We start from the raw sequence: 19,081 nt of genomic DNA, 5'->3' as shown, positions 1-19,081 counted from the left end.
TGCCATTGCCTTCTCTGTGGTGTACAGCAGAACTTTGGAAAATCCAGAGGGCAGTTCAAGGACCCTGGCACCTTGGAGTGGGGAGGGGGTAGAGGGAAGAGGGTGGAGAGATGGGGGCAAAGAGCTCACTCTGTTACCACTCTGCTCAGGGCTGTGCTGCTCAGGGGGCAGTTAATCTCTGTCTACACCTTCCCTGCCTGCCATCAGCCAGCTGATCGGTCCTTAAAACCCAAGACCAGCCAGGAAGCTTAGAACATTCAGCCTACACTTCTCCCTTCTTCTTTCCTGTTCTCCCATCTCTGCATCTCAAGGGAGAGTCCCCATCCTCAAGAAAAGGTGTGGATGGAAAGTGGGAAAGCAGAAGAGAGTGGTGACCCCAGATGAGCTGGATGCCCCTTGCCCTCTGGCCCCTACACCCCACCCCACCCCGCACCTACATCCTCACCCCTCGTTAGTGGTTTAGTATCTGAAGTGGAGTCATCGTGGGCACAGGCTTGGTCCCGGGCTCTGCTCTCAGTATCTCTGTAGTTGCGGTTGAATTTGCCAAGAAAGGACACCTTTCTTAGGATAAGGAACAACTGCGGAGAAAAAATACCGTTCTGATTGTGAGTCCGTGGAATTCAGGCTTAGAATCAACAAGGGTTGGGGAGCACTCCCACTGCTAGATGCCCCTCGTCTGTCTGTCTGTTGCCCCCTCCCCTCTCTCTCTGGCCTTTGTGTCTCCCCTCAGCCGCCACCCAGCGTTGCTTCATCGGGGGCCCGTACGTGGGTTTTGGCTCCGGACGGTGTCTTCCGTTTGAGGCACTGCCTAAACCATCACTCACAAGCCGCACGCTGTTCCCGAAGAAGGAAGTTCTTTCACGTGCTCCCTGTTGCCAAGGCAACCACTTCCTTAGGATCCAAAACACTAATGTCTCTCTCCCTTGCATCTGTTTACTGGTCAGATTTTTTCCTGCAGTGACATCTAGTGACCACAGCGGGGGAAAAAACACAACCATGATTGATGTGTGGCCCTGGTAGGTGTTGAGCAGGAGAATGCAGGTGACCTTCCAGGTGTGACACCTCCAAACCCACAGGGGCTCCCCCAGCCCTTCACCTCACTGGGAGCCTGTGCCCTGAGACCTAAGTGCGCATGCCTTAGACATTTCAACATGCGCTCAGTAGCTGCTTCAGGCCATGGATCCTTAGCTGCTGTTGCTCAGTCACTAAGTCCTGTCCCACTCTTTGTGGACTGCGTGGATTGCAGCATGCCAGGCTTCCCTGTCCTTCGCTCACATTCATGTCCACTGAGTCAGTGATGCCATCTCATCCTCTGCTGCCCCTTCTCCTCCTGCCCTCAATCTTTTCCAGCATCAGGGTCTTTTCCAGTGAGTCGGCTCTTCACATCAGGTGGCCAAAGCACTGGGGCTTCAGCTTCAGCATCAGTCCTTCCAATGAATAGTCAGGGTTGATTTCCTTCAGGATGGACTGGTTGAATCATAGCCTAGAAGGTGCTTCTGGACCTCTCAGCTGGTGTATGGTAACCTTGGCATTGACCACACCGATATTTCTGTTTTGTGACTCATTCCAGATTTGAGGGTGCCTTTTTCTGACATCCAGCAGGAATCTGGACTTCCTCTTTCAGGTGGGAATCACTGCTGTAAGAAGGATGCAGAGGCCTGACCGTCAAGCTAAGAATACCGGCACAGATGGTCACTTAATGGGTCACTGAGGATGGTAAGGCGGCACTTCGTAAGTTGGACTCTGCCGGTGACCTTGAGCAGGGACACGTGGGGACACAGTGCTGCTAGAATCTACCCCACAGGCCAGGTGCCTCCCATCCAGGGAGGAACAGCCCAGTCACTTCTCAGCGGAACCCAGGAGGAGCAGTCGCCAGCCCAGAATGACTTCGGGACCTGGAAGGTCCTTCTGTTCCTAGGGAGACCGTTTACCCAGGTCAGCCTGTTTCTACCATTGTCCACCACATGGGAGTTTCACCAGTGGCCACAGTCCTTCATGCCTCCTGACATTCTCACCATTCACAAGATGACTGCCCTGCTCATCCCATTAAGAGATGGGATCATGAACTTCCCACCAAACTGAAAACTGTTGAGAACCTAGACAGCATATTAAAAAGCAGAGACATTGCTTTGCCAACAAAGGTCCGTCTAGTCAAGGCTATGTTTTTTCCAGTAGTCATGTATGGATGTGAGAGTTGGACTGTGAAGAAGGCTGAGCGTTGAGGAATTGATGCTTTTGAACTGCGGTATTGGAGAAGACTCTTGAGAGTCCCTTGGACTGCAAGGAGATCTAACCAGTCCATCCTAAAGGAAATCAGTCCTGAATATTCATTGGAAGGACTGATGCTGAAGCTGAAACTCCTATACTTTGACCACCTGATGTGAAGAACTGACTCATTGGAAAAGACCCTGATGCTGGTAATGATTAAAGGTGAGAAGAGAAGGGGACGACAGAGGATGAGATGGTTGAATGGCATCACCGACTCAATGGACATGAGTTTGAGTAAGCTCCGGGAATTGGTGATGGACAGGGAAGCCTGGCGTGCTGCAGTCCATGGGGTCGCAAAGAGTCAGACATGACTGAAAGACTGAACTGAACTGAGAACTGGGTAGAAAAGACACAAACAACCCAGACCTGTGAAGCTCTGGGGAAAAGATCAGTTCAGGCGCAGGGGACGTCGATGGGAAGGAGGGAGGTGGGAAAGGGCCCAGCAAAAAGTGCTGGGTGAGGGCAAGGATGCCCCTGAGAGTACAGACAGATTTTAGACGGCAGTGATGTGATCCAAGCTAGGTGTGCAAACTCTCTCTTTGGATGTTCGTATGGAGAGGACTGGAGAGGAGAGACAGGAGGTGTTCAGGAGGTCGTTGCTGTGATTCAGGTCCGCGGTGGTCCTTGAACTAGGTGGGTGTCAGCAGGAATGGGAAGAACAGAAGAGATTCCACATCTGCTGTGGAGTGGAACCTGCCTCCCACAGTAATGAACTGGAGGTAGTAGACTCTGCAGGGACACCGCACTGAGCGGTTTGGTGGGTGTGGGGAGCTTGTTGAGATATAGAAGTGACAGCTGGAGTGAACTTGTGGGTGGTGGTGTGACTTGCTGTAGCCAGGAAGACTTGAGAAGGAGCAGGTGGGACACAGGACAAGAGAAGAGATGGGATCTGCCACAAGAACAAAGCCTGAGGTGCCTCTGAAACAAAACAGAAATGGAACTATCCAAAAGGTAATAGCAAGTATTCAAGTGGGTATATTTGATCTTGAAACTCAGAGGAAAGGAATGGACTAGAGATGTAAATTCAGGAGTCATTAACATATAAATGGTTTCCAAAAGCCGTGTGCAAGTTATCAAATCAACATATTCATGTGGCTTGAATTTGCACTCTTTCAAATATTATGACCCAGGCTGTATCCCTCAGGTCCTAGCGGGGGGCAGGCAGCATCTTCAAACTAGGACAACTTGCTGCTGCTGCTGCTAAATCACTTCAGTCGTGTCCGACTCTGTGCGACCCCAGAGACGGCAGTCTACCAGGCTCCCCCGTCCCTGGGATTCTCCAGGCAAGAACACTGGAGTGGGTTGCCATTTCCTTCTCCAGTGCATGAAAGTGAAAAGTGAAAGTGAAAGTGAAGTCGCTCAGCTGTGTACGACTCCTAGCGACCCCATGGACTGCAGCCTACCAGGCTCCGCCATCCATGGGATTTTCCAGGCAAGAGTACTGGAGTGGGTTGCCATTGCCTTCTCCAAGGACAACTTGAAGAAGAATGAACGTGGTTGGCTGTATAATGGCCTTCAAAGATATCAGGTCCTCCCTGGGGTGTAAATGTTACCTTCAGTCAGTTCAGTCACTTAAGTCGCTTAGTCGTATCCGACTCTTTGCAGCCCCATGGACTGCTGCACGCCAGGCTTTCCTGTCCATCACCAACTCCCAGGGCTTGCTTAAACTCATGTCCATTAAATCGGTGATGCCAACTATCTCATCCTCTTCATTCCCTTTTCCTTCTGTCTTCAATCTTTCCCAGCATCAGGGTCTTTTCAAATGAGTCAGTTCTGAAATATTGGAGCTTCAGCTTCAGCATCAGTCCTTCTAATGAGTGTTCAGGATTGATTTACTTTAGGACTGACTGGATCTCCTTGCTGTCCAAGGGACTCTCAAGAGTCTTTTCCAACACCACAGTTCAAAAGCATCAATTCTTTGGTGCTCAGCTTTATGGTCCAACTTTCACACCCATATATGACTACTGAAAAAACCATATCTTTGATTAGACAAAACTTTGTGAGCTAAGTAATGTCTCTGCTTTTTAATATGCTGTCTAGGCTGGTCATAGCTTTTCTTCCAAGGAGCAAGTGTCTTTTAAATTCATGGCTGCAGTCACCAACTGCAGTAATTTTGGAGCCCAAGAAAATAAAATCTGTCACTCTCTCCAGTGTTTCCCCATCTATTTGCCATGAAGTGATGGGACCAGTTGTCATGCTCTTTGTTTTTTGAAATATTTGAGTTTTGAAAATGCTGAGTTTTAAGCCAACTTTTTCACTTTCTTCTTTCACTTTCATCAAGAGGCTCTTTAGTTCCTCTTCGATTTCTGCCATAATGGTGGTGTCATCTGCTTATCTGAAGTTATTGATATTTCCCCTAGCCATCTTGATTACAGCTTGTCCTTCATCCATTCCAGCATTTCTCATGATGTCCTCTGCATTTAAGTTAAATAAGCAGGGTGACAATATACAGCCTTGAGGTACTCCTTTCCCAATTTGGAACCAGTCCATTGTTCCATGTCTGGTTCTAACTGTTGCTTCTTGAACTGTGTACAGATTTCTCAGGAGGTAGGTAAGGTGGTTTGGTATTTCCATCTCTTTAAGAATTTTCCACAGTTTATTGTGATGCACACAGTCAAAGACTTTGGTGTAGTCAATAAAGCAGAAGTAATTGTTTTTCTGGAACTCTCTTGCTTTTTCGTTGATCCAACAGATGTTGGCAATTTGATCTCTGGTTCCTCTGCCTTTTCTAAAACCAGCTTGAATATATGGAAGTTCTTGATTCACATAGTGTTGAAAACTGGCTTGGAGAATTTTGAGCATTACTTTACTAGCGTGTGAGATGAGTGTAACTGTGCGGTAGTTTGAGCATTCTTTGGCTTTGCCTTTCTTTGGGATTGGAATGAAAACTGACCTTTTCCAGTCCTGTGGCCACTGCTGAGTTTTCCAAATTTGCTGGCATATTGAGTGCCGCACTTTCACAGCATTCTCTTTTAGGATTTGAAATAGCTCAACTGGAATTCCATCACCTCCACTAACTTTGTTCATAGTGATGCTTCCTAAGGCCCACTTGACTTTGCATTCCAGGATGTCTGGCTCTAGCTAGGTCAGTGACCACACCATCATGGTTATCTGGGTCATTAAGATCTCTTTTGTATAGTTCTGTGTATTCTTGCCGCCTTTTCTTAATATCTCCTGCTTCTGTTAGGTCCATACCATTTCTGTCCTTTATTGTGCCCGTCTTTCCATGAAATGTTCCCTTGATATCACTAATTTCCTTGAAAAGATCTCTAGACTTTCCCATTCTGTTGTTTTCCTTTATATCTTTGCACTGATCACTGAGGAAGGCTTTCTTATCTCTCCTTGCTATTCTTTGGAACTCTGCATTCAAATAGGTATATCTTTCCTTTTCTCCTTTGCCTTTAGCTTCTCTTCTTTTCTCAGCTATTTGTAAGGCCTCTTCAGACAACCATTTTGCCTTTTTGTATTTCTTTTCCTTGGGGATGGTCTTGATCCCTGCCTCCTGTACAATGTCACGAACCTCCATCCATAGTTCTTCAGGCACTCTGTCTATCAGATCTGATTCTTTGAATCCATTTGTGATTTCCACTTAGACAGCAAAGACTCTATGGATGTGATGAAGGATTTTAAAGTGGGGAGGTCTCCTAGATTGTCCTGGTGGGCTGTGAGTGCAATCACAGGTGTCCTTGTGAGACAGAGGTGGCAGGAGTTAGACTGCAGAGAGAAGAGAAGGAACATGATCTTGGAGGCAGAGATTGGATTTGTGCTTCCATGAGCAGGAATGCCATGAGCAGGGGAATACCAGCAGCCACCAGAAGCTGGCGGATTCTTCCCAGATGAGATACCTGTGAACTTCTGACTTCTGACCTCTGGAATTATGAAAGAATAAGTTCTTGCTTTAAGCTACTAAGTTTGTGGTCGTTTGTCTCTGCAGGACAGGAAGCTAATACCAGAGAGGAGCTATTTACAAAGGCATTTGCCCCAGGTTGGGGCTTCGCAGGTGGTTCGGTGGTAGAGAATCCACCTGCCAATGCAGAAGATGCAGCAGACACAGGTTCAACCCCTGGGTCAGGAGGGTCCCCTGGAGGAGGAAATGGCAACCCACTCCGGTATTCTTGCCTGGGAAATCCCATGGACAGGGGAGCCTAGTGGGCTACAGTCCCGGGGGTCACAAAGAGTCAGACTTCACTGAGCGTCGGACTTCCTGAGCACACAGGGAAACAGTACAGCTCAGAGTGGTACCCAGGGGCCAATAACAGCATCCTGAGGCCCTGCAGGAGGAGGGGAAGGGGCAGCCACCAGAACTTGGAAGAAGAGAGGAATAAAGAGGTGTTGCCTTGGAGGAACTGTGGCAGCCAGGCTGAGGAGACCTGCAGAAAGGCCAATGGGAGGGATAAAGACCACAATCGCCACCTCCAGCATCCTTCTGGGGCTCCCCATTGGCTAAACCTCTGAGTCAGAGGCAGGAGGAGAAAGGGGTGAACCAGTAGGGTGGGAGGTAGAAGGGAGTGATCCAGCTCCTGCCAGGCCCAGGGGAGGGATGGTGGCAATTGACTGAAACATGATCAAAGGCACCATAAGAACACTTTCTAGAGAGATGAAGCATTTCTTTGGCTGATTTTATTGTGAGATAACTGAAAAATATCAGTGCAGCTTTTTATTAGAAAAGTTAGGTATTTGTTTTTATGAAATTTCAAAGAATTCATAAGCGCTACCAAGAGACGCAGGACAGCGGAACTGCGTCCTGCTTCTCTGTGTCCCTGTGGCCCATTTTGTCTCAGCTCTTTCTCACTCAGCGCTGGCCTACGGGCATGTGCTGCCGATGCTGCATACGCAGCTCCCCTCCCTGCCATAACCCGGCCCCTGGCAGGGTGTGAACTTAGTGAGCTCACTAAAGATGCAAGGAATTATTAGGGGGCAGCACTTGACACACCACGTAGCCTTCCGACACCTAGCTGCCCCCAGCTCCGCCTGTCCTCGCTCTGCACCAGGAAGTGTGATACTGTGACTGATAAGAAGTATCTGCTTGGTCTTTAACCCCTTTCTAGTGCAGAGCATCTAAGACCTTTAGGACTTCCTAAGTCATGAATGACCAAGACATCTTTTGTTATGTTAACAAAGTGACTCTGGGGGCGTCTAAAGATGGGGGCTGGATGCCAGGAGCCACCAATCATGTGATTAGAGGGCTGGAACTTTCTCTCCCACTCCCGACAAGAGGAGAGAGGCTAGTGGTGGTGGTGGTGGTTTAGCCGCCACGTCATGTCCAACTCTTGCGACCCCATGGACTGTAGCTTGCCAGCCTCCTCTGTCCATGGGGATTCTCTAGGCAAGAACACTGGAGTGGGTTGCCAGGATGGAGGTTGAATCAATTGCTAATGGCCAGTGATGTAGTCAACCACCCCTGCATCATGAAGCATCCAAGAAAACCTGAAGAGATAGGGTCCAGAGAGCTTCCAGGCTGGTGAACACCTGAGCTCTGGGGAGAGTGGTGCCCAGAGAGGGCATGGAAGCTGTGTGTCCCTTCCCCGAGCCTGGTCTCAGGCGTCTCTTTCATCTGCCTGGTCCTGAGTGATGTCCTGTTAAAACAAACTGCTCATCTAACAAGTGAGTGAGTGAAACATTTCCCTAAGTTCTGAGAGCCCGTCTAGAAAGCTAAATGAACCCAAGTCTCTAACAGCAGCCAGTTTGTCAGAAGCTCAGGTGACAACCTGGATGATTGGCATCTGAGGTGGGGCATGGACTGAGGCTTACCTTGTGGGCTCTGACATCATCTCCAGGTGGAGAGCGTCAGGATTCAGCTGAACTGTGTGGCACCCAGTGTGTGGAGGTGTGAACCCCATCCCCACATCCTAATGGGGTCCTCAGTTTGATGAATGGCCCAAACCAGATCCCACCCAGGAAATGAAAGCATCTTCACAAGGAACAGGGTCACTGGCTGCAGGAAGCCCCTACTGGTTAAGCTGGTCAATGTCATTAAATAAAAGCAGGTAAGAGAAGGGTAAGAAATCAGGTGGCCGCAAGGCTTCCTACAAGACATATGGTGAACTCTGTGTGTCTGTATATGTGTGCATATACATTGTTGTATGTGCATGTTTTGGTGATCGTGGGTACCACATCTGTTTTCTCCTTTGTACCACTCTGTTGTTCAGTCACTCAGTCATGTCTGACTCTGCCACCCTCATGGACTGCAGCACACCAGGCTTCCCTGCCCTTCACTATCTCCCAGAGTTTGCTCAAACTCATGTCCATCAAGTTGGTGATGACATACAGCCATCTGGTCCTCTGTTACCCACTTCTCCTCCTGCCCTCAATCTTTCCCAGCATCAGGGTCTTTTCCAACGAGTTGGCTCTGCATCAGATGGCCAAAGATCGGAGCTTCAGCATCAGCCCTTCCAATGAATATTCAGGGTTGATTTCCTTTACAATTGACTGGTTTAATCTCCTTGCAGTCCAAGGGGCTCTCAAGAGTCTGTGACTGCGGCCAGAAAATTAAAAGACACTTGCTCCTTTGTGCCTCGCCTGGTAGGTAATTGGTCTTTGGATCACTGTGTTGAAAAGGATACCAAAATAGCATCCAGTGGAAGAGGATGTGGTGGGCAGGGGATGAGATGTGCCAGTGAGCCAGCCTCATGTCCTGAAGCAAAAGACAGAGGTAGATTTGTGGATGAAGGAAGCTCTTACACTGACCACCAGCAGGGGAGCTCAAGGAGGATTTGTGCTATCTATATGCAGCTATTGTTGATGAATTTGCACATTGTAACAATTCAAAGATTTCAATTCAGTTCAGTCCAGTTCAGTCGCTCAGTTGTGTCCGACTCCCTGCGACCCCATGAATCACAGCATGCCAGGCCTCCCTGTCCATCACCAACTCCCGGAGTTCACTCAGACTCACGTCCATCGAGTCAGTGATGCCATCCAGCCATCTCATCCTCTGTCATCCCCTTCTCCTCCTGCCCCCAATCCCTCCCAGCATCAGAGTCTTTTCCAATGAGTCAACTCTTCGCATGAGGTGGCCAAAGTACTGGAGTTTCAGCCTTAGCATCATTCCTTCCAAAGAACACCCAGGGCTGATCTCCTTTAGAATGGACTGGTTGGATCTCCTTGCAGTCCAAGGGACTCTCAGGAGTCTTCTCCAACACCACAGTTCAAAAGCATCAATTCTTTGGCGCTCAGCTTTCTTCACAGTCCAACTCTCACATCCATACATGACCACAGGAAAAACCATAGCCTTGACTACACAGACCTTTGTTGGCAAAGTAATGTCTCTGCTTTTGAATATGCTATCTAGGTTGGTCATAACTTTTCTTCCAAGGAGCAAGCATCTTTTAATTTCATGGCTGCAGTCACCATCTGCAGTGATTTTGGAGCCTGGAAAAATAACAAAGACTTAGGTTGGTTAATTGGATTTCGTCCCCAAACTGGATTTGGATTTCTCACCAGTTGGAAGAGATCTTCAAGCTCTTTTATTGAAAGCTAGAGTAAAGAGTTTCTGTAAGAAAAGAAAGCTTTCTGCAAATGCATTTGGAATCTTTTCATCAGCTGTTCTCTGCTGTGTCTCTGCCCTGGTCTCAGAAAAGCCCGTCCTCAGGGAGACCACGGTTCTCAGCCTCCTTGGGGAAAACTCACACAAATCATTCCCTACTCAGATACCCCAGAGATTCAGAAACTCAGAGGATGCTCAGATCTCTGTGTTAGAATCAAGGCCCACCTTAATCTCTGCAGGAGGCACTGAGAATAAATATTTCTTTGAATCATTCTTTCCAGAACATTCCACAAAATAACCCACCCAAATCAGGAGTCCACTTGATTTTCTCCACCTGAAGAATGAGAGATGACATGTGGGTTTCAGGCACATAGCCAAAGAACGGTACAGGGAAGGGGACTCTTTCTTGTAAATGTTTAAGAAAATGACAGAATCTCAGGCTTTGCCTCCCTCTGAGGGCCCGTCAGTGGTGTAATAAGCCATTGGTGGCTTGTACCAGTTCACAGAGGCTAACTGCTAAAGCTCCAGGAATTTGGTGAGTGAGTTGTTAAACACAACTGTTATTGAAAATCAAAGTAGCTAAGCTTAGCAATAAATTTTATTTTAAAAAGTAGCATGTGTGTAGCTTCCCTGGTGGCTCAGCTGGTAAAGAATCTGCCTGTAATGTGGGAGACCTGGGTTCAATCCCTGGGTTCGGAAGATCCCCTGGAGAAGGAAATGGCAGCCCACTCCAGTATTCTTGCCTGGAGAATCCCATGGACAGAGGAGCCTGGCGGGCTACAGTCCATGGGGTCGCAGAGAGTCGGACATGACTGAGTGACTAAGACAACAGACAATGGTGTGTGTGTGGAGTGTATTAGTTGCTCAGTCTTGTCTGACTCTTCACGACCCCATGTCCCACCAAGCTCCTCTGTCCGTACAATTCTGAATTCTAGTATTCAGGCAGGAATACTGGAGTGGGTAGCCATTGCCTTCTCCAGGGGGTCTTTTGGACCCAGAGATAGAGCCTGAGTCTCCTGCATTCCAGGCTGATTCTTTACCATCTGAGCCAGCACCAGGGAAGCCCCAAAAGAAGTAATAAGTACTCAAACTCATGACTTCCTGCTTATTTCACAATTATCAACAGTTGTACCATATAGCAGAAATCCTACATAATGGTGATGGTTACCCTGCATGTCTTCCCAACTTCAAATTAAGTGATATCATGTTAGTATTTTGAAATATATATACCCTGGAAATCAGTAAATGTTGATGAGGACTTTTTTTTTTTTTCGTCCAGGAGCTGCTTGCTTAATATTTACCAACACACCACAGCTCACCCTCTTTGCTACACAGAAGGCAAGGAGAAAATGGATGGATCAGTGTGATCCCAACAGCCCAGGAGGGGAAAGATTTGGAAGAGAAATACACACACACACACACACACACACACACACACACTCCTTCCCCTGGCTGGAGGAAGCCCTTGGAAATAGACGGCTTGCACCCAGCTCCCTCATTCCCTATGTTGCACACTCACAGGGTAACCTCTATGCCTGCCTTTCCCAGCTGCAGCGGAGAAGTCATTACTGGGCTCACAGATGGAGCCCAGATGACAGCATCCCGGGGAGTAGCCATCACGGGTTCTTCTCCCCAGAACTCCAAGCCCTCCATATGCAGTGAGCCCCGCCTGGCAGATGCTCCACCGGGCAGTGGGGGCCCTGGGATGGTGGGAACAGGAGGCGAAAAACTGGTGTGTGCACTGCGGCCGGGAGGCAGGTGCGCGCTGCCTGCCTGCGCCCCAGAGCAGGGCTCTGCAAGAGAGACCTGGGTATAGAAATAAACCTGCACACTGAGCCGAGGACTATTTTTAGCTGCTAGCAGGGACAGGTAAGGCTGGGGAGAAATGTGAGCAATCTTCTGGAATGAGGTGGGATGGAGCTTTGTGATCAGTGGGCATCGGACTTCAAATCCTGACACAAGGATTAAAAGAACACAAGGAGGCAGAAGCCCAGAAGAGAACCCAAGTGGAGAAGTCGGCAGGTGTCCTTGGAGAGATACGCCCTCAGAAACGGAATCTCAGGGGGTCTGCCTTGGTGAGCGCAGACCTGAGTCAGGAAGGGAAACACCTAATGTGCTCACATGAGAAAGAGCAGAAGCTGGGGGTGTTCCGCGATAGCTGTTTGATCTAAAATCTTAGCATCTATGACCCAGAAGCTCCTCGTACAGACTCCATCTCACAGACATTGGCTGGGGTGAGAAAGAGCCACAGCCTCAACGAGCTTCAGTTAGGATCCCATGTCTCCACACAAAGGAAAGCTCAGCAATCGTGGAAAGAACGTTCTAGATTTGTCACTCTAAACTTGGAGAAGTGTCTACAATGCAGACTTCATAAACTAGAGGAAGTAGGAGAGAGATGTGCCTAGCTGTGCCTAGTAGACGCCGGGAGTGAAAAATACCCAGCTGGTACCAGTGGGAAGCTTTGGGATGCCAGGCTGGGGAGACAACTTTCATGTCTATTTCATACACTTTTGTATTGTGCTTGCGCTGTCTTTGCTTTTTTTTAAAGAAAAGAGTGGGAAATTTGCTTAAAGCTCAGCCAGGCTGTGGCAGACCCAGTTCTTTGTGGTAGTGATCCAGTTTCCTTGCTGGCTGCAAACTGAGGGCCTTTCTGTTCCTAGAGGTCACTGCACGCCCTGGTCCCTGGTGCCTTCTTCCGTCTCCAAAGCTAGCAAGGGACGCTGAACGCCTCTCACACCTTCTTGTCTTTTTTAGCATTTATTTATTTGGCCGTGCCGGGTCTTTGCTGTGGTTTCTTTTATTGAGCAGCTATTGTGCGGCCAGGCAGAACCCAGGGTATTTCATGTATGTTATCATACTTGGTCTTCCTGATAGTTCTATGAGGTGGACATCATTTCTCTTTGGCAGGTGAAGAAATCATGAATGAGGGAGGTTCAGCCCAGGAACATGAGTTAGGAGGTAGGAAAACACTTGTCCTGAATCGCTATTCTCCATTTCTACACACGTCACAGATAAATAAGAGTCTTCACTCAAGAAAATCCACATAGTTGATCTGCATCTCTGCAAACCCCTTGCATCTAGAAGTTTATCCAAACATGGCCTAAGCCATCTCAGGACAGATGGAAGAATACACTGATACAAGAAAAGTAGCGAGGATCTAAGGACTGGAGGAATGAACTGAATGCTCAGTAAAGCTTCACCCGTGAATGAACTAAATCTTATCCTCCCAAGAGGCAGCTAGTATTGAGTTGGCCAAAAAGATCATTTGGGTTTTTCTGGAAGATGGTACGGACACTTGAACAAACTTCTTGGCCAGCCCAATATTCTCCATTATTGGCCTCACTTCAGTCTTTAATATTTAAAGTTGGTGGGTTTTACAATGGAGATGTTGTTACATTCATCTGTTTCCTGTCATGATGATACATTTGGTTTATTTGTGAATGAATTTATGAAATGAGGTAGAATGTGTCACATGGCAAATGTTCTAGAAAACAGTACAGCTAAGAAGAACTAGACAGGTGAGGCTGTTGAGAACAGAAACCCACAAATTTGGATGATACTTTATTGACAATTTCAGTGGGAAGTACCATATCTAGATGGTAGATGGAACACTTGGTTTATCCATCTTACTCCTCAAATTCATTTAAGAGACAGAAGAGATATTTAAAGAACAGGAGCATTTAAAATGCAGTGTTGAGTACAGAGGGGTTCATTACATTGTTTTCTCTGCTTTCTTGTGTGTTGAGTAATTACCTGTTGAAACTTAAAAAGAAATAGGGGTTGGAGATCTCACAGCACTGCTGGAAAACACTCAAGAATTTTTTTTTTTAATCTATGAATCTTATAGAGTGAATAGGATGGAAGTGATAAAGGTTAGTAAGAACTGAAACATCTCACAGCCTGAGGGAGGCGCAGAAATGTAAATAGCCTACTTTTTCAGCAACTTTCTAAAGTCAGGGAGCAGGCAGGAGCTGAGAGTCGGCCACTGGCTTCCGGAAGAGCTCCAGGCCACCGAGCTAAGCCTGTGTCCTCGTTAGGGCATCAGGGCCGCCTTGTCCCCACCAGGTTCTGGCCTCCGTGTCAGCACACCAGACCGTGCTGAGTCGCTTCATCGTGTCCGATTCTTCACAACCCTACAGACTGTAGCCCGCCGGGCTCCCCGGTCCATGGGATTCTCCAGGCAAGAATAGTAGAGTGGGGTGCCATTTCCTCCTCCAGGGCATCTTCCTGATCCAAGGACCGAACCTGCATCTCTTAAGTTTCTTGCAATGACAGGTGGGTTCTTTACCACTAGGGCTACCTGGGGAGGAACAACATCAGCATAAAAAGCCAGGAGACTTCACCTTCTGAGTTTGTTTTTTTTTCTCTCTCTTCTGTGTTTGGCCTTGTCCTGTGGGATATTAGCTCCCCCACCAGGGATCAAACCAGTGCCCCCTGCTTCGGGAGCACAAAGTCTTAACCACTGGACCGCCAGGGAGGTCCCATTCCATGCTCCTTTTTTTTTTTTTTCATAATCTAGTAAATTAATCATTTTAATCAGTTTTCTATTGACTACAATTGGTTCAGACATTCCTAAAACAGAAATCTTAGATCTTTTTTTTTTTGTAAATTAATTTATTTATTTTAATTGGAGGCTAATTACTTTATAATATTGTGGTGGGTTTTGCCATACATTGACGTAATCAGCCATGGGTGGACATGTGTTCCCCATCCTGACCCTCTCTCCCACCTCCCTCCGTATCCCATCCCTCAGGGTCATCCCAGTGCACTAGCCCTGAGCGCCCTGTCTCAGGCATCCAACCTGGACTGGAAATCTATTTCATATATGGTAATATACATGTTTCAATGTTATTCTCTCAAATCATCCCACCCTCGCCTTCTCCCAGAGTCCAAAAGTCTGTTCTTTACATCTGTGTCTCTTTTGCTGTCTCACGTATAGGGTCATCGTTACCATCTTTCTAAATTCCTTGTATATGCGCTAGTATACTGTATTGGTTTTTTTTCTTTCTGAGTTACTTCACTCTATATAATAGGCTCCAGTTTCATCCATCTCATTAGAACTGATTCAAATGTATTCTTTTTAATGGCTGAGTAATATTCCATTGTGTATATGCACCACAGCTCTCTTATCCGTTCACCTGCTGATGCATTCCATGCTTCTTAAAGTGTCATCCTGTATGAGCAGTATCAGCAGCCCCGAGGGACGTGTTAGAAATGCAGGTTCTCAGGCCCTACCTCAAATCCTTTGAATCTGACACTCAGGACAAGAGGCCCAGAAGGCTGTGCTCTAGCATATCCCCCAAGTGATTTTGATACATGCTCATATACTCTACCCCCAGGCTCACTCCCAGCTCTCTCCCTTCACCAAGGAGAATCCACAGTCCACTAGTCAATTCCCCACCCACACAAACCACAGAAAGGCCCCACTACTGGCCAATATTTGTCTCTTACAGCCCTGGACAGGACACCCCCGAACTGTGCAGCCAAGTATTGCCCTCTGGGAACATATACAACTAGACAATTGAAACACGACTTCATGTTTACCCAAGATGCTCACAACAGCTATCGATACCAATAAATCTGGATCTTCTTTCATTAATATAGACCCACATGCAAGGATGATAAGATTTTGAAGGAAAATCAAGTGCCTGAACATGGCAAATGTAGCTTATGGCTTGCAAGAAACATGGTTAAGACAGAAAGGAGGAAGAAGTCCTTTCAAAAGTCTAAGCAATATCCTCAGAGAGTGCTGAGAATCAATCTTCACTCATTAAACAAGGACACAGTGTTCTGAAAACCATCAATTAGAGGATAATAGGCAGTTCTTGGGAGGTAGCACTAGTGGGAAAGCCTCTGCCTGCCAATGCAGGAGACACAAGAGACTCGGGTTCGATCCCTGGGTCAGGAAGATCCCCTGGAGTAGGAATGGCAACCCACTCCAGTATTCTTACCTGGAGAATCCCATGGACAGAGGATAGCCATGGATCTGCAAAGACTGAGCACAAAACAACAAAAGGTAGTAATATGGAAACAAGAACCTCAGTGAAAGAATTGGATCATGAAATGGATGTAGCTGAAAAACAAATTCACATTTTAGAATTCAGCACATAGAGCACAGTTACAAGAGAACAATGTTCTGGAAGAACTTCACAGCCTGTCACCTGCAGCTCGAGGCCAACGGAGGACTTCCTGTTTGACTGGAGACTCTCCCTGCTGTGTGAATTGTCTACAATGAGCATTTTCAGAAAAGCATACATTTGAATAGAGGAAACCCATCTATGAATGCTGTATGTGTGTGTTTCTGTGTGACCATGTCTAAAGGATGGTCACAGAGACATTAACTTGCTATTTTCCCCAAGTGGTGGAGTTTAATAGTTTGTGTCTGCTTTGAGAAATAGGTATTATTCTTATAGTAAACATGAACTCATCCAGTGAAGATTATCCAGTTTGCAGATAACTGGTCACATGGCGTTGGGAACTGGGAGATGGCTCACTTCTGAGACAGGCTGGGGGGTGAATGCTGTCTGGATTTTGAGTTGGGAGTTGAGTGAGCTGAGGGATCGGGAGAAGACACTCCAATGGGAGCTTGACAAGGATGTCTAGAGGTCCTTAAAGTGTGAAGTGAAAGTTGCTCAGTCATGTCTGACTCTTTGCTACTCCATGGGCTCTACATTCCATGGAATTCTTCAGGCCTGAATACTGGAGTGGGTAGCTGTTCCCTTCTCCAGGGGATCGTCCCAACCCAGGGATTGAACCCAGGTCTCCTGCATTGCAGGTGGATTACTTTACCAGCTGAGCCACAAGAGAAGCCCAAGAATACTGGAGTAGGTAGCCTATTCCTTCTCCAGCAGATCTTCCTGACCCAGGAATTGAACCAGGGTCTTCTGCACTTGGTCCTTGCCACCTGGGAAAAGCAGGGCTCTGTTGTTATTGTTGAGTCACTAAGTCCTGTCCACTCTTTGCGACCCCAAGGACTATAATGCCCCAGGCTTCCCTGTCCTTCACTATCTCCCAGAGTTTGCTCAAATTTATGTCCATTGCATCAGAGATGCTATCTAACCATCTCATCCTCTGCCACCCCCTTCTCCTTTTGCCTTCAATCTTTCCCAGCATCAGGGTCATTTCCAATGAGTCAGTTCTTTGCATTAGGTGGCCAAAGTATTGGAGCTTCAGCTTCAGCATCAGTTCTCCAATGAATATTCAGGACCGATCTCCTTTAGAATGGACTGGTTGGATCTCCTTGCAGTCCAAGGGACTCTCAGGAGTCTTCCCCAGCACCACAGTTCAAAAGCATCAGTTCTTCCGCACTCAGCCTCTGGACTCTGCTTCATCATAATTACAGCTCGTGCACAACTCAATGCTGATTATCGTTTGGGTTTGATTATGATTTTATGCCATCTGTCATCCATTTGGCTTCAATGATTCTGTTTCTAAAGAATTAAATTGCTTCATTTCTGTGCAACAAACCACCCCCAAACTTTGAGTGGTTTAAAAAAGCAGTCATGTATTACTTCTTCTTTTTTATGGAGTATAGTTGCTTTGAAAAGTTGTGTTAGTTTCTGCTGTACAACAAAGTGAATCAGCCATATATTCATATATCCCCTCTTTCTTAGATCTCCCTCCCACTCACCCCCACCCCCATTCCATCCCTCTAGGTCACCACAGAACACTGAGCTGAGCTCCCTGGCCCTTATTTTGCCTGTTGGGCTGATCTAGGCTTACACATACATCTGCAAGCTGGCTGGAGGCTAGGTGGTCCAGGATGATCTCAGCTAAGAAGACGCAGCTCTGTTCCACGAGGTCTATCATCCACCAGCTGCTTAGCCTGGGCTTGTTCTTACAGAGGAGGCAGGGGTCCAAATGCGAGAGCAGAGGAGTGCAGACATCTAGAAGCCGAGGTTCAGATGCCTTCACTACGTTCATGGGCTAGAGCAAGTCAGAGCCCAGTCTGCATTCAAGGGAAGCAGAAGATAGAGTCCAGCTCTCGATGGAAAGAGTGCGAAGTCACGAGCTTGTGGGATGGAGTGGAAAACTGGGGCTATTTTTGCATTCAATGCAATTCGAATTTGAATTGAAAATTCAAAATTGTCAATTTTGTAGCCCTGCTGGTGTGGCCCACACGGTCTGAAAAGGGTGTAGGACAGAGCCTAAGCACTCACACCATCAGGCCTTTTGCGAACTGCATTTTGCCATCCAGGTAGCTTCCAGGGTAACAGAGTTCAGTTGTGATGGGTGTCCGAGATCCCCTCTCTCTCTGGACAGGTGTCCCTTCCTGTTTTCCATCCCATCTGTCTTTTCCCTCCCTGCCTTCTCCCTGGGGAGCCTCTCAGAAGGCCACGGAGGGTCCAGTTTCCCAGACCGAGTCCTCACGGTCCTCCCCAGGGATGGGCCGGTCATGCCATTCGGCTTCTTCCCGCAAAGCATGCACACACACACGCGTAACACTCAGTAACCCTCAGTAACACTGACCCACCTTTCATCTCTCATGAGATAACCTCCTTGCTTTATTGCCCTAAACGACTTTTTTCACCAAAGGTGAAGATGGAAAGGAACAGTGGAATCAAGAGGGAGAGAGAGAGACCCATTCCACCAGATGTGCCATTAAAAAAAAGAGAGAGAGAGAAGAAAAACTCTTTTTCTTTAAGAATGAAAGGAAAGCAGATGACAGACGGAGGAACCTCCTTGGAAATGCTGATCGCTTCTGCAAAGCCAGTCCACCGATGTTGAGGGTCCCGCCATGCTTATCGGCTGCAGATTTGCTCTCTTCTCCCTGGAAAAAAAACAGACGCGCACCTCTTCCTCTCCAGCGTCTGTATCAGGGAAACAATGGTGTCCCCCGTGCCACCGGTTCTTTTTGGAGCAGAACGATGACATCATTGAAGCATCTGATTTTTTTCCCCCTTATATAAAAGAAGATTAATGGCTAAAACCACAAGAGGGACTATTGTTTTTGCCAGCTTTGTCAAAATCTGGTTAAAATACTTGCTTTCACAAAATGCAACCCTGCCCCAGAGGTAACAAAAGCCCCTTCTTCAGTGATGCTATGTCCCTTCCCTGAGAAAGACCACACACGGGGAACTGAGCCATGTCTGTGCTCAATGCCCCCGACTGTCCCAGACCAGGGGGCCTCACCATGAGCCCAGCTGCTGGGAAATCAGAGCCTCATATGGAAAAGCCAAGGTAAAACCAACCCATTTGGGCCATGGTCAGAAGATGAACTTCAATTTGTCGAATCCAAGGATATTTAAGGATGCTGGACCTTGAAACAGAGAGGGTCAAGGTTGACTGTGACCCACACTTTATCAGTTGGACTTCATGCTTTTTCTTCCA

The sequence above is a fragment of the Bos javanicus genome, chromosome 3 (assembly GCF_032452875.1).
Source record: "Bos javanicus breed banteng chromosome 3, ARS-OSU_banteng_1.0, whole genome shotgun sequence".
NCBI classification, from domain to species: Eukaryota; Metazoa; Chordata; class Mammalia; order Artiodactyla; family Bovidae; genus Bos; species Bos javanicus.
Note: the sequence above shows the minus strand (reverse complement) of the source record.